The 15450-nt window shown below is 42.3% G+C and overlaps 23 non-coding genes across 23 annotated transcripts; all 23 read left to right on the plus strand.

Annotated features, from left to right (window-relative positions):
• The first annotated feature begins 1006 nt into the window (after nt 1-1006).
• On the plus strand, nt 1007-1095 carry trnay-gua (transfer RNA tyrosine (anticodon GUA)). The gene is given in 2 exon segments: nt 1007-1043; nt 1060-1095. It is a non-coding gene; the product is annotated as a tRNA-Tyr (tRNA).
• A 114-nt stretch (nt 1096-1209) lies between these two features.
• trnar-acg (transfer RNA arginine (anticodon ACG)) lies at nt 1210-1282 on the plus strand. The gene has a single exon. It is a non-coding gene; the product is annotated as a tRNA-Arg (tRNA).
• Nucleotides 1283-2436: 1154 nt separating this feature from the next.
• Nucleotides 2437-2508, plus strand: trnah-gug (transfer RNA histidin (anticodon GUG)). The gene has a single exon. It is a non-coding gene; the product is annotated as a tRNA-His (tRNA).
• A 411-nt stretch (nt 2509-2919) lies between these two features.
• On the plus strand, nt 2920-3008 carry trnay-gua (transfer RNA tyrosine (anticodon GUA)). Its single transcript is given in 2 exon segments — nt 2920-2956; nt 2973-3008. It is a non-coding gene; the product is annotated as a tRNA-Tyr (tRNA).
• Nucleotides 3009-3122: 114 nt separating this feature from the next.
• trnar-acg (transfer RNA arginine (anticodon ACG)) lies at nt 3123-3195 on the plus strand. Its single transcript has one exon. It is a non-coding gene; the product is annotated as a tRNA-Arg (tRNA).
• Nucleotides 3196-4339: 1144 nt separating this feature from the next.
• On the plus strand, nt 4340-4411 carry trnah-gug (transfer RNA histidin (anticodon GUG)). The gene has a single exon. It is a non-coding gene; the product is annotated as a tRNA-His (tRNA).
• A 411-nt stretch (nt 4412-4822) lies between these two features.
• On the plus strand, nt 4823-4911 carry trnay-gua (transfer RNA tyrosine (anticodon GUA)). Its single transcript is given in 2 exon segments — nt 4823-4859; nt 4876-4911. It is a non-coding gene; the product is annotated as a tRNA-Tyr (tRNA).
• A 114-nt stretch (nt 4912-5025) lies between these two features.
• Nucleotides 5026-5098, plus strand: trnar-acg (transfer RNA arginine (anticodon ACG)). The gene has a single exon. It is a non-coding gene; the product is annotated as a tRNA-Arg (tRNA).
• A 1079-nt stretch (nt 5099-6177) lies between these two features.
• trnah-gug (transfer RNA histidin (anticodon GUG)) lies at nt 6178-6249 on the plus strand. Its single transcript has one exon. It is a non-coding gene; the product is annotated as a tRNA-His (tRNA).
• Nucleotides 6250-6660: 411 nt separating this feature from the next.
• Nucleotides 6661-6749, plus strand: trnay-gua (transfer RNA tyrosine (anticodon GUA)). The gene is given in 2 exon segments: nt 6661-6697; nt 6714-6749. It is a non-coding gene; the product is annotated as a tRNA-Tyr (tRNA).
• A 114-nt stretch (nt 6750-6863) lies between these two features.
• trnar-acg (transfer RNA arginine (anticodon ACG)) lies at nt 6864-6936 on the plus strand. The gene has a single exon. It is a non-coding gene; the product is annotated as a tRNA-Arg (tRNA).
• A 1074-nt stretch (nt 6937-8010) lies between these two features.
• trnah-gug (transfer RNA histidin (anticodon GUG)) lies at nt 8011-8082 on the plus strand. Its single transcript has one exon. It is a non-coding gene; the product is annotated as a tRNA-His (tRNA).
• Nucleotides 8083-8493: 411 nt separating this feature from the next.
• On the plus strand, nt 8494-8582 carry trnay-gua (transfer RNA tyrosine (anticodon GUA)). Its single transcript is given in 2 exon segments — nt 8494-8530; nt 8547-8582. It is a non-coding gene; the product is annotated as a tRNA-Tyr (tRNA).
• Nucleotides 8583-8696: 114 nt separating this feature from the next.
• Nucleotides 8697-8769, plus strand: trnar-acg (transfer RNA arginine (anticodon ACG)). Its single transcript has one exon. It is a non-coding gene; the product is annotated as a tRNA-Arg (tRNA).
• A 1134-nt stretch (nt 8770-9903) lies between these two features.
• Nucleotides 9904-9975, plus strand: trnah-gug (transfer RNA histidin (anticodon GUG)). The gene has a single exon. It is a non-coding gene; the product is annotated as a tRNA-His (tRNA).
• Nucleotides 9976-10386: 411 nt separating this feature from the next.
• trnay-gua (transfer RNA tyrosine (anticodon GUA)) lies at nt 10387-10475 on the plus strand. Its single transcript is given in 2 exon segments — nt 10387-10423; nt 10440-10475. It is a non-coding gene; the product is annotated as a tRNA-Tyr (tRNA).
• Nucleotides 10476-10589: 114 nt separating this feature from the next.
• On the plus strand, nt 10590-10662 carry trnar-acg (transfer RNA arginine (anticodon ACG)). Its single transcript has one exon. It is a non-coding gene; the product is annotated as a tRNA-Arg (tRNA).
• A 1119-nt stretch (nt 10663-11781) lies between these two features.
• On the plus strand, nt 11782-11853 carry trnah-gug (transfer RNA histidin (anticodon GUG)). Its single transcript has one exon. It is a non-coding gene; the product is annotated as a tRNA-His (tRNA).
• A 411-nt stretch (nt 11854-12264) lies between these two features.
• Nucleotides 12265-12353, plus strand: trnay-gua (transfer RNA tyrosine (anticodon GUA)). Its single transcript is given in 2 exon segments — nt 12265-12301; nt 12318-12353. It is a non-coding gene; the product is annotated as a tRNA-Tyr (tRNA).
• Nucleotides 12354-12467: 114 nt separating this feature from the next.
• Nucleotides 12468-12540, plus strand: trnar-acg (transfer RNA arginine (anticodon ACG)). Its single transcript has one exon. It is a non-coding gene; the product is annotated as a tRNA-Arg (tRNA).
• A 1134-nt stretch (nt 12541-13674) lies between these two features.
• On the plus strand, nt 13675-13746 carry trnah-gug (transfer RNA histidin (anticodon GUG)). The gene has a single exon. It is a non-coding gene; the product is annotated as a tRNA-His (tRNA).
• Nucleotides 13747-14157: 411 nt separating this feature from the next.
• On the plus strand, nt 14158-14246 carry trnay-gua (transfer RNA tyrosine (anticodon GUA)). Its single transcript is given in 2 exon segments — nt 14158-14194; nt 14211-14246. It is a non-coding gene; the product is annotated as a tRNA-Tyr (tRNA).
• A 114-nt stretch (nt 14247-14360) lies between these two features.
• trnar-acg (transfer RNA arginine (anticodon ACG)) lies at nt 14361-14433 on the plus strand. The gene has a single exon. It is a non-coding gene; the product is annotated as a tRNA-Arg (tRNA).
• The last annotated feature ends 1017 nt before the right edge of the window (nt 14434-15450 follow it).

Consider the following 15450-nt stretch of genomic DNA (forward strand, 5'->3'; position numbering starts at 1 on the left):
TATCCCGAAGGAAACTGCTGTGCGACAGTTATGGAACAAGGGGGAAAGTACAAAACAAAACAAAACAAAACAAAACAAAACAGTAAAATAAAGCTAACCACACACAACAGAAAGCAGCAACCTGCCGTGATCATATAGTGGTTAGTATTCTGCGTTGTGGTCGCAGCAACCCTGGTTAGAATTCGGGTCATGGCAAACCGAGGTAGAATTGCAGTTTGTAGTAACAGTTATGGAACAAGGGGGAAAGTACTAAATAAAATAAAATAGAAAAATAAGATAAAATAAAGCTAACCGCGGAAAGCAGCAACCTGCCGTGATCGTATAGTGGTTAGTACTCTGCGTTGTGGTCGCAGGAACCCCGGTTAGAATTCGGGTCATGGCAAACCTAGGTAGAAATGCAGATTGAAGTTTAATCCCGAAGGAAACTGCTGTGCAACAGTTATGGATCAAGGGGGAAAGTACTAAATAAAATAAAATAGACAAATAAGATAAAATAAAGCTAACCACACACAACTGAAAACCTGCCGTGATCGTATAGTGGTTAGTACTCTGCGTTGTGGTCGCAGCAACCCCGGTTCGAATCCGAGTCACGGCAAACCTAGGTAGAAATGTATTTTTGCATTGCTGAAAAAAGTTGCCACTTTGAGCTTGAACGTCTCCATCTTTTTGGGAATTTCTGTCTAAAGGCATCTGTCCCACATCAAACGCCTGAAAGTATCAACATCTGTGTTGGACCAAGTGGAGACTTACCCATATAGATGCCAGATATGTTTTGTAACGACTAAATGCATGTTAGAAACTGATGCTGGTTTTATCTGAAACGCATCCGAAACTGATGGTTTCTCATCACTTTTTGCATTTATTTAACTGATAAACAGGCCAAGCCCCTGGCTCCTTTCCATAACTCATTTGGTACAGCACAGAACTGCAGGTGTCCCAGGACACTTAGCTAAAGCCTCATTACTTGCATTCCTACAGCTGATGACAAGAACCTCTGCCGACGCTCCCTTCGATAGCTCAGTTGGTAGAGCGGAGGACTGTAGGTGCCCAACACCAGTTATCCTTAGGTCGCTGGTTCAATTCCGGCTCGAAGGATGGGTCGAGCTTATGTGTACAGAGACTCTGAAGGCCTACTCCTGTAAACCTTTAAAAGCTGTTGGAAGGGCCCTTTTTGGGGAAACTCTGCCACACTCCTTTTGCTTTCATGAAGGGCTAGTGGCGCAATGGATAACGCGTCTGAGTACGGATCAGAAGATTCTAGGTTCAACTCCTAGCTAGCTCGGCATGCAAGCTTCAGCTTCTGATGTTTCTCAGCTCTCCCACTGCTGCAGAACAGGAAACCTTTAAAACTTCTTCTCTCTACTCCCTGAGTATCCCAGCACACTTATGCCCCAAAGATGCCACACACCGTCTTATCTTGCAGCACCAAAAGGAAAGTTCCTCTTCCGCTTTGTCTTTCCTGTCAATGATTTTGCTCCAAACACAAAAAAACATACATCGAAGCCACATGCAGCAGAGCTAGATATACTATCCTTGGGATTTGAAGGTGTTTTCAATCACATAATTGGGGAAAAGATGCAAAATTCAAGATTCAAGAGGCTGTATTTATCCCGAAGGAAACTGCTGTGCAACAGTTATGGAACAAGGGGGAAAGTACAAAACAAAACAAAACAAAACAAAACAAAACAAAACAAAACAAAACAAAACAAAACAAAACAAAACAAAACAAAACAAAACAAAACAAAACAAAACAAAACAAAACAAAACAAAACAAAACAAAACAATAAAATAAAGCTAACCACACACAACAGAAAGCAGCAACCTGCCGTGATCATATAGTGGTTAGTATTCTGCGTTGTGGTCGCAGCAACCCCTGTTAGAATTCGGGTCATGGCAAACCGAGGTAGAATTGCAGTTTATAGTAACAGTTATGGAACAAGGGGGAAAGTACTAAATAAAATAAAATAGAAAAATAAGATAAAATAAAGCTAACCGCGGAAAGCAGATACCTGCCGTGATCGTATAGTGGTTAGTACTCTGCGTTGTGGTCGCAGGAACCCTGGTTAGAATTTGGGTCATGGCAAACCTAGGTAGAAATGCAGTTTGTAGTTTAATCCCGAAGGAAACTGCTGTGCAACAGTTATGGAACAAGGAGGAAAGTACTAAATAAAATGAAATAGACAAATAAGATCAAATAAAGCTAACCGCAGAAAGCAGCAACCTGCCGTGATCGTATAGTGGTTAGTACTCTGCGTTGTGGTCGCAGGAACCCCGGTTAGAATTCGGGTCATGGCAAACCTAGGTAGAAATGCAGATTGAAGTTTAATCCCGAAGGAAACTGCTGTGCAACAGTTATGGATCAAGGGGGAAAGTACTAAATAAAATAAAATAGACAAATAAGATAAAATAAAGCTAACCACACACAACTGAAAACCTGCCGTGATCGTATAGTGGTTAGTACTCTGCGTTGTGGTCGCAGCAACCCCGGTTCGAATCCGGGTCACGGCAAACCTAGGTAGAAATGTATTTTTGCATTGCTGAAAAAAGTTGCCACTTTGAGCTTGAACGTCTTCATCTTTTTGGGAATTTCTGTCTAAAGGCATCTGTCCCACATCAAACGCCTGAAAGTATCAACATCTGTGTTGGACCAAGTGGAGACTTACCCATATAGATGCCAGATATGTTTTGTAACGACTAAATGCATGTTAGAAACTGATGCTGGTTTTATCTGAAACGCATCCGAAACTGATGGTTTCTCATCACTTTTTGCATTTATTTAACTGATAAACAGGCCAAGCCCCTGGCTCCTTTCCATAACTCATTTGGTACAGCACAGAACTGCAGGTGTCCCAGGACACTTAGCTAAAGCCTCATTACTTGCATTCCTACAGCTGATGACAAGAACCTCTGCCGTCGCTCCCTTCGATAGCTCAGTTGGTAGAGCGGAGGACTGTAGGTGCCCAACACCAGTTATCCTTAGGTTGCTGGTTCAATTCCGGCTCGAAGGATGGGTCGAGCTTATGTGTACAGAGACTCTGAAGGCCTACTCGTGTAAACCTTTAAAAGCTGTTGGAAGGGCCCTTTTTGGGGAAACTCTGCCACACTCCTTTTGCTTTCATGAAGGGCTAGTGGCGCAATGGATAACGCGTCTGAGTACGGATCAGAAGATTCTAGGTTCAACTCCTAGCTAGCTCGGCATGCAAGCTTCAGCTTCTGATGTTTCTCAGCTCTCCCACTGCTGCAGAACAGGAAACCTTTAAAACTTCTTCTCTCTACTCCCTGAGTATCCCAGCACACTTATGCCCCAAAGATGCCACACACCGTCTTATCTTGCAGCACCAAAAGGAAAGTTCCTCTTCCGCTTTGTCTTTCCTGTCAATGATTTTGCTCCAAACACAAAAAAACATACATCGAAGCCACATGCAGCAGAGCTAGATATACTATCCTTGGGATTTGAAGGTGTTTTCAATCACATAATTGGGGAAAAGATGCAAAATTCAAGATTCAAGAGGCTGTATTTATCCCGAAGGAAACTGCTGTGCAACAGTTATGGAACAAGGGGGAAAGTACAAAACAAAACAAAACAAAACAAAACAAAACAAAACAAAACAAAACAAAACAAAACAAAACAAAACAAAACAAAACAAAACAAAACAAAACAAAACAAAACAAAACAAAACAAAACAATAAAATAAAGCTAACCACACACAACAGAAAGCAGCAACCTGCCGTGATCATATAGTGGTTAGTATTCTGCGTTGTGGTCGCAGCAACCCCTGTTAGAATTCGGGTCATGGCAAACCGAGGTAGAATTGCAGTTTATAGTAACAGTTATGGAACAAGGGGGAAAGTACTAAATAAAATAAAATAGAAAAATAAGATAAAATAAAGCTAACCGCGGAAAGCAGATACCTGCCGTGATCGTATAGTGGTTAGTACTCTGCGTTGTGGTCGCAGGAACCCTGGTTAGAATTTGGGTCATGGCAAACCTAGGTAGAAATGCAGTTTGTAGTTTAATCCCGAAGGAAACTGCTGTGCAACAGTTATGGAACAAGGAGGAAAGTACTAAATAAAATGAAATAGACAAATAAGATCAAATAAAGCTAACCGCAGAAAGCAGCAACCTGCCGTGATCGTATAGTGGTTAGTACTCTGCGTTGTGGTCGCAGGAACCCCGGTTAGAATTCGGGTCATGGCAAACCTAGGTAGAAATGCAGATTGAAGTTTAATCCCGAAGGAAACTGCTGTGCAACAGTTATGGATCAAGGGGGAAAGTACTAAATAAAATAAAATAGACAAATAAGATAAAATAAAGCTAACCACACACAACTGAAAACCTGCCGTGATCGTATAGTGGTTAGTACTCTGCGTTGTGGTCGCAGCAACCCCGGTTCGAATCCGGGTCACGGCAAACCTAGGTAGAAATGTATTTTTGCATTGCTGAAAAAAGTTGCCACTTTGAGCTTGAACGTCTTCATCTTTTTGGGAATTTCTGTCTAAAGGCATCTGTCCCACATCAAACGCCTGAAAGTATCAACATCTGTGTTGGACCAAGTGGAGACTTACCCATATAGATGCCAGATATGTTTTGTAACGACTAAATGCATGTTAGAAACTGATGCTGGTTTTATCTGAAACGCATCCGAAACTGATGGTTTCTCATCACTTTTTGCATTTATTTAACTGATAAACAGGCCAAGCCCCTGGCTCCTTTCCATAACTCATTTGGTACAGCACAGAACTGCAGGTGTCCCAGGACACTTAGCTAAAGCCTCATTACTTGCATTCCTACAGCTGATGACAAGAACCTCTGCCGACGCTCCCTTCGATAGCTCAGTTGGTAGAGCGGAGGACTGTAGGTGCCCAACACCAGTTATCCTTAGGTCGCTGGTTCAATTCCGGCTCGAAGGATGGGTCGAGCTTATGTGTACAGAGACTCTGAAGGCCTACTCCTGTAAACCTTTAAAAGCTGTTGGAAGGGCCCTTTTTGGGGAAACTCTGCCACACTCCTTTTGCTTTCATGAAGGGCTAGTGGCGCAATGGATAACGCGTCTGAGTACGGATCAGAAGATTCTAGGTTCAACTCCTAGCTAGCTCGGCATGCAAGCTTCAGCTTCTGATGTTTCTCAGCTCTCCCACTGCTGCAGAACAGGAAACCTTTAAAACTTCTTCTCTCTACTCCCTGAGTATCCCAGCACACTTATGCCCCAAAGATGCCACACACCGTCTTATCTTGCAGCACCAAAAGGAAAGTTCCTCTTCCGCTTTGTCTTTCCTGTCAATGATTTTGCTCCAAACACAAAAAAACATACATCGAAGCCACATGCAGCAGAGCTAGATATACTATCCTTGGGATTTGAAGGTGTTTTCAATCACATAATTGGGGAAAAGATGCAAAATTCAAGATTCAAGAGGCTGTATTTATCCCGAAGGAAACTGCTGTGCAACAGTTATGGAACAAGGGGGAAAGTACAAAACAAAACAAAACAAAACAAAACAAAACAAAACAAAACAAAACAAAACAATAAAATAAAGCTAACCACACACAACAGAAAGCAGCAACCTGCCGTGATCATATAGTGGTTAGTATTCTGCGTTGTGGTCGCAGCAACCCCTGTTTGAATTCGGGTCATGGCAAACCGAGGTAGAATTGCAGTTTATAGTAACAGTTATGGAACAAGGGGGAAAGTACTAAATAAAATAAAATAGAAAAATAAGATAAAATAAAGCTAACCGCGGAAAGCAGATACCTGCCGTGATCGTATAGTGGTTAGTACTCTGCGTTGTGGTCGCAGGAACCCTGGTTAGAATTTGGGTCATGGCAAACCTAGGTAGAAATGCAGTTTGTAGTTTAATCCCGAAGGAAACTGCTGTGCAACAGTTATGGAACAAGGAGGAAAGTACTAAATAAAATGAAATAGACAAATAAGATCAAATAAAGCTAACCGCAGAAAGCAGCAACCTGCCGTGATCGTATAGTGGTTAGTACTCTGCGTTGTGGTCGCAGGAACCCCGGTTAGAATTCGGGTCATGGCAAACCTAGGTAGAAATGCAGATTGAAGTTTAATCCCGAAGGAAACTGCTGTGCAACAGTTATGGATCAAGGGGGAAAGTACTAAATAAAATAAAATAGACAAATAAGATAAAATAAAGCTAACCACACACAACTGAAAACCTGCCGTGATCGTATAGTGGTTAGTACTCTGCGTTGTGGTCGCAGCAACCCCGGTTCGAATCCGGGTCACGGCAAACCTAGGTAGAAATGTATTTTTGCATTGCTGAAAAAAGTTGCCACTTTGAGCTTGAACGTCTTCATCTTTTTGGGAATTTCTGTCTAAAGGCATCTGTCCCACATCAAACGCCTGAAAGTATCAACATCTGTGTTGGACCAAGTGGAGACTTACCCATATAGATGCCAGATATGTTTTGTAACGACTAAATGCATGTTAGAAACTGATGCTGGTTTTATCTGAAACGCATCCGAAACTGATGGTTTCTCATCACTTTTTGCATTTATTTAACTGATAAACAGGCCAAGCCCCTGGCTCCTTTCCATAACTCATTTGGTACAGCACAGAACTGCAGGTGTCCCAGGACACTTAGCTAAAGCCTCATTACTTGCATTCCTACAGCTGATGACAAGAACCTCTGCCGACGCTCCCTTCGATAGCTCAGTTGGTAGAGCGGAGGACTGTAGGTGCCCAACACCAGTTATCCTTAGGTCGCTGGTTCAATTCTGGCTCGAAGGATGGGTCGAGCTTATGTGTACAGAGACTCTGAAGGCCTACTCCTGTAAACCTTTAAAAGCTGTTGGAAGGGCCCTTTTTGGGGAAACTCTGCCACACTCCTTTTGCTTTCATGAAGGGCTAGTGGCGCAATGGATAACGCGTCTGAGTACGGATCAGAAGATTCTAGGTTCAACTCCTAGCTAGCTCGGCATGCAAGCTTCAGCTTCTGATGTTTCTCAGCTCTCCCACTGCTGCAGAACAGGAAACCTTTAAAACTTCTTCTCTCTACTCCCTGAGTATCCCAGCACACTTATGCCCCAAAGATGCCACACACCGTCTTATCTTGCAGCACCAAAAGGAAAGTTCCTCTTCCGCTTTGTCTTTCCTGTCAATGATTTTGCTCCAAACACAAAAAAACATACATCGAAGCCACATGCAGCAGAGCTAGATATACTATCCTTGGGATTTGAAGGTGTTTTCAATCACATAATTGGGGAAAAGATGCAAAATTCAAGATTCAAGAGGCTGTATTTATCCCGAAGGAAACTGCTGTGCAACAGTTATGGAACAAGGGGGAAAGTACAAAACAAAACAAAACAAAACAAAACAAAACAAAACAAAACAAAACAATAAAATAAAGCTAACCACACACAACAGAAAGCAGCAACCTGCCGTGATCATATAGTGGTTAGTATTCTGCGTTGTGGTCGCAGCAACCCCTGTTAGAATTCGGGTCATGGCAAACCGAGGTAGAATTGCAGTTTATAGTAACAGTTATGGAACAAGGGGGAAAGTACTAAATAAAATAAAATAGAAAAATAAGATAAAATAAAGCTAAACGCGGAAAGCAGATACCTGCCGTGATCGTATAGTGGTTAGTACTCTGCGTTGTGGTCGCAGGAACCCTGGTTAGAATTTGGGTCATGGCAAACCTAGGTAGAAATGCAGTTTGTAGTTTAATCCCGAAGGAAACTGCTGTGCAACAGTTATGGAACAAGGAGGAAAGTACTAAATAAAATGAAATAGACAAATAAGATCAAATAAAGCTAACCGCAGAAAGCAGCAACCTGCCGTGATCGTATAGTGGTTAGTACTCTGCGTTGTGGTCGCAGGAACCCCGGTTAGAATTCGGGTCATGGCAAACCTAGGTAGAAATGCAGATTGAAGTTTAATCCCGAAGGAAACTGCTGTGCAACAGTTATGGATCAAGGGGGAAAGTACTAAATAAAATAAAATAGACAAATAAGATGAAATAAAGCTAACCACACACAACTGAAAACCTGCCGTGATCGTATAGTGGTTAGTACTCTGCGTTGTGGTCGCAGCAACCCCGGTTCGAATCCGGGTCACGGCAAACCTAGGTAGAAATGTATTTTTGCATTGCTGAAAAAAGTTGCCACTTTGAGCTTGAACGTCTCCATCTTTTTGGGAATTTCTGTCTAAAGGCATCTGTCCCACATCAAACGCCTGAAAGTATCAACATCTGTGTTGGACCAAGTGGAGACTTACCCATATAGATGCCAGATATGTTTTGTAACGACTAAATGCATGTTAGAAACTGATGCTGGTTTTATCTGAAACGCATCCGAAACTGATGGTTTCTCATCACTTTTTGCATTTATTTAACTGATAAACAGGCCAAGCCCCTGGCTCCTTTCCATAACTCATTTGGTACAGCACAGAACTGCAGGTGTCCCAGGACACTTAGCTAAAGCCTCATTACTTGCATTCCTACAGCTGATGACAAGAACCTCTGCCGTCGCTCCCTTCGATAACTCAGTTGGTAGAGCGGAGGACTGTAGGTGCCCAACACCAGTTATCCTTAGGTCGCTGGTTCAATTCCGGCTCGAAGGATGGGTCGAGCTTATGTGTACAGAGACTCTGAAGGCCTACTCCTGTAAACCTTTAAAAGCTGTTGGAAGGGCCCTTTTCGGGGAAACTCTGCCACACTCCTTTTGCTTTCATGAAGGGCTAGTGGCGCAATGGATAACGCGTCTGAGTACGGATCAGAAGATTCTAGGTTCAACTCCTAGCTAGCTCGGCATGCAAGCTTCAGCTTCTGATGTTTCTCAGCTCTCCCACTGCTGCAGAACAGGAAACCTTTAAAACTTCTTCTCTCTACTCCCTGAGTATCCCAGCACACTTATGCCCCAAAGATGCCACACACCGTCTTATCTTGCAGCACCAAAAGGAAAGTTCCTCTTCCGCTTTGTCTTTCCTGTCAATGATTTTGCTCCAAACACAAAAAAACATACATCGAAGCCACATGCAGCAGAGCTAGATATACTATCCTTGGGATTTGAAGGTGTTTTCAATCACATAATTGGGGAAAAGATGCAAAATTCAAGATTCAAGAGGCTGTATTTATCCCGAAGGAAACTGCTGTGCAACAGTTATGGAACAAGGGGGAAAGTACAAAACAAAACAAAACAAAACAAAACAAAACAAAACAAAACAAAACAAAACAAAACAAAACAAAACAAAACAAAACAAAACAAAACAAAACAAAACAAAACAAAACAGTAAAATAAAGCTAACCACACACAACAGAAAGCAGCAACCTGCCGTGATCATATAGTGGTTAGTATTCTGCGTTGTGGTCGCAGCAACCCCTGTTAGAATTCGGGTCATGGCAAACCGAGGTAGAATTGCAGTTTATAGTAACAGTTATGGAACAAGGGGGAAAGTACTAAATAAAATAAAATAGAAAAATAAGATAAAATAAAGCTAACCGCGGAAAGCAGATACCTGCCGTGATCGTATAGTGGTTAGTACTCTGCGTTGTGGTCGCAGGAACCCTGGTTAGAATTTGGGTCATGGCAAACCTAGGTAGAAATGCAGTTTGTAGTTTAATCCCGAAGGAAACTGCTGTGTAACAGTTATGGAACAAGGAGGAAAGTACTAAATAAAATGAAATAGACAAATAAGATCAAATAAAGCTAACCGCAGAAAGCAGCAACCTGCCGTGATCGTATAGTGGTTAGTACTCTGCGTTGTGGTCGCAGGAACCCCGGTTAGAATTCGGGTCATGGCAAACCTAGGTAGAAATGCAGATTGAAGTTTAATACCGAAGGAAACTGCTGTGCAACAGTTATGGATCAAGGGGGAAAGTACTAAATAAAATAAAATAGACAAATAAGATAAAATAAAGCTAACCACACACAACTGAAAACCTGCCGTGATCGTATAGTGGTTAGTACTCTGCGTTGTGGTCGCAGCAACCCCGGTTCGAATCCGGGTCACGGCAAACCTAGGTAGAAATGTATTTTTGCATTGCTGAAAAAAGTTGCCACTTTGAGCTTGAACGTCTTCATCTTTTTGGGAATTTCTGTCTAAAGGCATCTGTCCCACATCAAACGCCTGAAAGTATCAACATCTGTGTTGGACCAAGTGGAGACTTACCCATATAGATGCCAGATATGTTTTGTAACGACTAAATGCATGTTAGAAACTGATGCTGGTTTTATCTGAAACGCATCCGAAACTGATGGTTTCTCATCACTTTTTGCATTTATTTAACTGATAAACAGGCCAAGCCCCTGGCTCCTTTCCATAACTCATTTGGTACAGCACAGAACTGCAGGTGTCCCAGGACACTTAGCTAAAGCCTCATTACTTGCATTCCTACAGCTGATGACAAGAACCTCTGCCGACGCTCCCTTCGATAGCTCAGTTGGTAGAGCGGAGGACTGTAGGTGCCCAACACCAGTTATCCTTAGGTCGCTGGTTCAATTCCGGCTCGAAGGATGGGTCGAGCTTATGTGTACAGAGACTCTGAAGGCCTACTCCTGTAAACCTTTAAAAGCTGTTGGAAGGGCCCTTTTTGGGGAAACTCTGCCACACTCCTTTTGCTTTCATGAAGGGCTAGTGGCGCAATGGATAACGCGTCTGAGTACGGATCAGAAGATTCTAGGTTCAACTCCTAGCTAGCTCGGCATGCAAGCTTCAGCTTCTGATGTTTATCAGCTCTCCCACTGCTGCAGAACAGGAAACCTTTAAAACTTCTTCTCTCTACTCCCTGAGTATCCCAGCACACTTATGCCCCAAAGATGCCACACACCGTCTTATCTTGCAGCACCAAAAGGAAAGTTCCTCTTCCGCTTTGTCTTTCCTGTCAATGATTTTGCTCCAAACACAAAAAAACATACATCGAAGCCACATGCAGCAGAGCTAGATATACTATCCTTGGGATTTGAAGGTGTTTTCAATCACATAATTGGGGAAAAGATGCAAAATTCAAGATTCAAGAGGCTGTATTTATCCCGAAGGAAACTGCTGTGCAACAGTTATGGAACAAGGGGGAAAGTACAAAACAAAACAAAACAAAACAAAACAAAACAAAACAAAACAAAACAAAACAAAACAAAACAAAACAAAACAAAACAAAACAAAACAAAACAATAAAATAAAGCTAACCACACACAACAGAAAGCAGCAACCTGCCGTGATCATATAGTGGTTAGTATTCTGCGTTGTGGTCGCAGCAACCCCTGTTAGAATTCGGGTCATGGCAAACCGAGGTAGAATTGCAGTTTATAGTAACAGTTATGGAACAAGGGGGAAAGTACTAAATAAAATAAAATAGAAAAATAAGATAAAATAAAGCTAACCGCGGAAAGCAGATACCTGCCGTGATCGTATAGTGGTTAGTACTCTGCGTTGTGGTCGCAGGAACCCTGGTTAGAATTTGGGTCATGGCAAACCTAGGTAGAAATGCAGTTTGTAGTTTAATCCCGAAGGAAACTGCTGTGCAACAGTTATGGAACAAGGAGGAAAGTACTAAATAAAATGAAATAGACAAATAAGATCAAATAAAGCTAACCGCAGAAAGCAGCAACCTGCCGTGATCGTATAGTGGTTAGTACTCTGCGTTGTGGTCGCAGGAACCCCGGTTAGAATTCGGGTCATGGCAAACCTAGGTAGAAATGCAGATTGAAGTTTAATCCCGAAGGAAACTGCTGTGCAACAGTTATGGATCAAGGGGGAAAGTACTAAATAAAATAAAATAGACAAATAAGATAAAATAAAGCTAACCACACACAACTGAAAACCTGCCGTGATCGTATAGTGGTTAGTACTCTGCGTTGTGGTCGCAGCAACCCCGGTTCGAATCCGGGTCACGGCAAACCTAGGTAGAAATGTATTTTTGCATTGCTGAAAAAAGTTGCCACTTTGAGCTTGAACGTCTTCATCTTTTTGGGAATTTCTGTCTAAAGGCATCTGTCCCACATCAAACGCCTGAAAGTATCAACATCTGTGTTGGACCAAGTGGAGACTTACCCATATAGATGCCAGATATGTTTTGTAACGACTAAATGCATGTTAGAAACTGATGCTGGTTTTATCTGAAACGCATCCGAAACTGATGGTTTCTCATCACTTTTTGCATTTATTTAACTGATAAACAGGCCAAGCCCCTGGCTCCTTTCCATAACTCATTTGGTACAGCACAGAACTGCAGGTGTCCCAGGACACTTAGCTAAAGCCTCATTACTTGCATTCCTACAGCTGATGACAAGAACCTCTGCCGACGCTCCCTTCGATAGCTCAGTTGGTAGAGCGGAGGACTGTAGGTGCCCAACACCAGTTATCCTTAGGTCGCTGGTTCAATTCTGGCTCGAAGGATGGGTCGAGCTTATGTGTACAGAGACTCTGAAGGCCTACTCCTGTAAACCTTTAAAAGCTGTTGGAAGGGCCCTTTTTGGGGAAACTCTGCCACACTCCTTTTGCTTTCATGAAGGGCTAGTGGCGCAATGGATAACGCGTCTGAGTACGGATCAGAAGATTCTAGGTTCAACTCCTAGCTAGCTCGGCATGCAAGCTTCAGCTTCTGATGTTTCTCAGCTCTCCCACTGCTGCAGAACAGGAAACCTTTAAAACTTCTTCTCTCTACTCCCTGAGTATCCCAGCACACTTATGCCCCAAAGATGCCACACACCGTCTTATCTTGCAGCACCAAAAGGAAAGTTCCTCTTCCGCTTTGTCTTTCCTGTCAATGATTTTGCTCCAAACACAAAAAAACATACATCGAAGCCACATGCAGCAGAGCTAGATATACTATCCTTGGGATTTGAAGGTGTTTTCAATCACATAATTGGGGAAAAGATGCAAAATTCAAGATTCAAGAGGCTGTATTTATCCCGAAGGAAACTGCTGTGCAACAGTTATGGAACAAGGGGGAAAGTACAAAACAAAACAAAACAAAACAAAACAAAACAAAACAAAACAAAACAAAACAAAACAAAACAAAACAAAACAAAACAAAACAAAACAAAACAAAACAAAACAAAACAATAAAATAAAGCTAACCACACACAACAGAAAGCAGCAACCTGCCGTGATCATATAGTGGTTAGTATTCTGCGTTGTGGTCGCAGCAACCCCTGTTAGAATTCGGGTCATGGCAAACCGAGGTAGAATTGCAGTTTATAGTAACAGTTATGGAACAAGGGGGAAAGTACTAAATAAAATAAAATAGAAAAATAAGATAAAATAAAGCTAAACGCGGAAAGCAGATACCTGCCGTGATCGTATAGTGGTTAGTACTCTGCGTTGTGGTCGCAGGAACCCTGGTTAGAATTTGGGTCATGGCAAACCTAGGTAGAAATGCAGTTTGTAGTTTAATCCCGAAGGAAACTGCTGTGCAACAGTTATGGAACAAGGAGGAAAGTACTAAATAAAATGAAATAGACAAATAAGATCAAATAAAGCTAACCGCAGAAAGCAGCAACCTGCCGTGATCGTATAGTGGTTAGTACTCTGCGTTGTGGTCGCAGGAACCCCGGTTAGAATTCGGGTCATGGCAAACCTAGGTAGAAATGCAGATTGAAGTTTAATCCCGAAGGAAACTGCTGTGCAACAGTTATGGATCAAGGGGGAAAGTACTAAATAAAATAAAATAGACAAATAAGATGAAATAAAGCTAACCACACACAACTGAAAACCTGCCGTGATCGTATAGTGGTTAGTACTCTGCGTTGTGGTCGCAGCAACCCCGGTTCGAATCCGGGTCACGGCAAACCTAGGTAGAAATGTATTTTTGCATTGCTGAAAAAAGTTGCCACTTTGAGCTTGAACGTCTCCATCTTTTTGGGAATTTCTGTCTAAAGGCATCTGTCCCACATCAAACGCCTGAAAGTATCAACATCTGTGTTGGACCAAGTGGAGACTTACCCATATAGATGCCAGATATGTTTTGTAACGACTAAATGCATGTTAGAAACTGATGCTGGTTTTATCTGAAACGCATCCGAAACTGATGGTTTCTCATCACTTTTTGCATTTATTTAACTGATAAACAGGCCAAGCCCCTGGCTCCTTTCCATAACTCATTTGGTACAGCACAGAACTGCAGGTGTCCCAGGACACTTAGCTAAAGCCTCATTACTTGCATTCCTACAGCTGATGACAAGAACCTCTGCCGTCGCTCCCTTCGATAACTCAGTTGGTAGAGCGGAGGACTGTAGGTGCCCAACACCAGTTATCCTTAGGTCGCTGGTTCAATTCCGGCTCGAAGGATGGGTCGAGCTTATGTGTACAGAGACTCTGAAGGCCTACTCCTGTAAACCTTTAAAAGCTGTTGGAAGGGCCCTTTTTGGGGAAACTCTGCCACACTCCTTTTGCTTTCATGAAGGGCTAGTGGCGCAATGGATAACGCGTCTGAGTACGGATCAGAAGATTCTAGGTTCAACTCCTAGCTAGCTCGGCATGCAAGCTTCAGCTTCTGATGTTTCTCAGCTCTCCCACTGCTGCAGAACAGGAAACCTTTAAAACTTCTTCTCTCTACTCCCTGAGTATCCCAGCACACTTATGCCCCAAAGATGCCACACACCGTCTTATCTTGCAGCACCAAAAGGAAAGTTCCTCTTCCGCTTTGTCTTTCCTGTCAATGATTTTGCTCCAAACACAAAAAAACATACATCGAAGCCACATGCAGCAGAGCTAGATATACTATCCTTGGGATTTGAAGGTGTTTTCAATCACATAATTGGGGAAAAGATGCAAAATTCAAGATTCAAGAGGCTGTATTTATCCCGAAGGAAACTGCTGTGCAACAGTTATGGAACAAGGGGGAAAGTACAAAACAAAACAAAACAAAACAAAACAAAACAAAACAAAACAAAACAAAACAAAACAAAACAAAACAAAACAAAACAAAACAAAACAAAACAAAACAAAACAAAACAAAACAAAACAGTAAAATAAAGCTAACCACACACAACAGAAAGCAGTAACCTGCCGTGATCATATAGTGGTTAGTATTCTGCGTTGTGGTCGCAGCAACCCTGGTTAGAATTCGGGTCATGGCAAACCGAGGTAGAATTGCAGTTTGTAGTAACAGTTATGGAACAAGGGGGAAAGTACTAAATAAAATAAAATAGAAAAATAAGATAAAATAAAGCTAAACGCGGAAAGCAGATACCTGCCGTGATCGTATAGTGGTTAGTACTCTGCGTTGTGGTCGCAGGAACCCTGGTTAGAATTTGGGTCATGGCAAACCTAGGTAGAAATGCAGTTTGTAGTTTAATCCCGAAGGAAACTGCTGTGCAACAGTTATGGAACAAGGAGGAAAGTACTAAATAAAATGAAATAGACAAATAAGATCAAATAAAGCTAACCGCAGAAAGCAGCAACCTGCCGTGATCGTATAGTGGTTAGTACTCTGCGTTGTGGTCGCAGGAACCCCGGTTAGAATTCGGGTCATGGCAAACCTAGGTAGAAA

The sequence above is a fragment of the Leuresthes tenuis genome, unplaced genomic scaffold (genome assembly GCF_036924035.1).
Source record: "Leuresthes tenuis unplaced genomic scaffold, fLeuTen1.0.hap1 SCAF_21, whole genome shotgun sequence".
In the NCBI taxonomy this organism is placed as follows: domain Eukaryota; kingdom Metazoa; phylum Chordata; class Actinopteri; order Atheriniformes; family Atherinopsidae; genus Leuresthes; species Leuresthes tenuis.